We start from the raw sequence: 1727 nt of genomic DNA, 5'->3' as shown, positions 1-1727 counted from the left end.
GTTGTAGAGAGTTGGCTTTGGGTGCTGAGGATGACTCCATGGCCCCCATCTCAGGCACTAAAAAAAGTGGCTTTGTTGCTGAGCAACAGAGCAATGGCCCCAGATGGGCAGAGCATGTCCCCTAATGGGCTTGCCAGGTGGATCCTGGTGTGGCAGATGTGGGAGTCTCTCTCTCTGCATCCCTTCCTCTCACTAAAATGAAATAATAAAAAATAATAACACATTGTGATGCTATAATAAGATGCCCTGGAGCTATCTGAGCGTATAAGAAGTGCTTCTAACCCTGAATGTTAGGAGTTCAGAAAAAACTTCCAGAGTAATTTTATTTATTTATTTATTTATTTATTTATTTATTTATTTATTTTTGACAGAGACAGAGAGAGATCAGAGAGAGGGATAAATAGAGACAGACAGACAGGAAGGAAGAGAGAAGAGAAGCATCGATTTTTTGTTGCGGCACTTTAGTTGTTCATTGATTGCTTTCTCATATGTGCCTTGACTGTGGGGCCACAGCAGATGGAGTAACCTCTTGCTCAAGACAGCCACCTTTAGCTCAAGCTGGGGAGCTTTGCTCAGAACAGATGAACCCGCGCTCAAGCTGGGGACCTTGGGGTTTTGAACCTGAGTCTTTTGCGTCCCAGTCTGACGCTCTATCCACTGTGCCACCACCTGATCAGGCTTTATTGATTTTTGAAGAATGAAATGCTATTAATAAAGTGAGGAGATAAAACAAGGTAGAGGTTTAAGTAGAGTTAGTAAAGAACACTCCAGAAAAAAAGAAAAGAAATAACATTTTTAAAAGCTTAGAGGCAAGGCCCTGGCCGGTTGGCTCAGCGGTACAGCGTCGGCCTGAAGTGCGGGGGACCCGGGTTCGATTCCCGGCCAGGGCACATAGGAGAAGCACCCATTTGCTTCTCCACACCCCCCCTTCCTCTCTGTCTCTCTCTTCCCCTCCCACAGCCAAGGCTCCATTGGAGCAAAGATGGCCCGGGCGCTGGGGATGGCTCCTTGGCCTCTGCCCCAGGCCCTAGAGTGGCTCTGGTCGCGGCAGAGCGACGCCCCAGAGGGGCAGAGCATCGCCCCCTGGTGGGCAGAGCATCGCCCCTGGTGGGCGTGCCGGGTGGATCCCGGTCGGGCGCATGCGGGAGTCTGTTCCCCGTTTCCAGCTTCAGAAAAATACAAAAAAAAAAAAAAAAAAAAAGCTTAGATGCAAGAGGAATTTTAGAAAACGTTTAAAATAAAAATAGTTTGGTAAGTCTGAGAAAAGAGTTATAGAGCATGTGGTAGGATAGGAAAAATATAGTGATAAGACAGAAAAACATAGAGGTAACCAGAAACTTGATAACAAAAACCTCATGTGGCCTCAAAAGAGTTTGGACTTCACTCTGAAAAATCATCAAAGTCATTTACTAAGTAAAGTGATACTTTAATCAAATTTGATTTTTTAAAACAATAAGATGTGGAGCATGGATTAGAGAAGGAAGATTTAAGGCTCAAAGACTGTGTCCCTGGCCAATTGGCTTAGTGGATAGAGCGTTGGTCAGGCATGCAGACTCCCGGGTTTGATCCCTGCTCAGGGCACACATGATAAGTGACCATCTGCTTCTCTTTCCCTCCCTTTCCTCGTTCTCTCTCTATTCCCCTCTCGCTGCCAGTGGCTTGATGAGTTCAAGCATTGGGCTAGAGAGTAGGACCCAATGCTGAAGTTAGCTCAGTTGATTGGAATA

General features: G+C 46.0%; 1 non-coding gene across 1 annotated transcript; it reads left to right on the top strand.

Moving 5' to 3' along the window:
- The first annotated feature begins 814 nt into the window (after positions 1-814).
- TRNAF-GAA (transfer RNA phenylalanine (anticodon GAA)) lies at positions 815-890 on the top strand. The gene has a single exon. It is a non-coding gene; the product is annotated as a tRNA-Phe (tRNA).
- The last annotated feature ends 837 nt before the right edge of the window (positions 891-1727 follow it).

Source organism: Saccopteryx bilineata, chromosome 6 (assembly GCF_036850765.1).
Source record: "Saccopteryx bilineata isolate mSacBil1 chromosome 6, mSacBil1_pri_phased_curated, whole genome shotgun sequence".
In the NCBI taxonomy this organism is placed as follows: domain Eukaryota; kingdom Metazoa; phylum Chordata; class Mammalia; order Chiroptera; family Emballonuridae; genus Saccopteryx; species Saccopteryx bilineata.
Note: the sequence above shows the minus strand (reverse complement) of the source record. Positions and strands in the feature narration are given on the sequence as shown.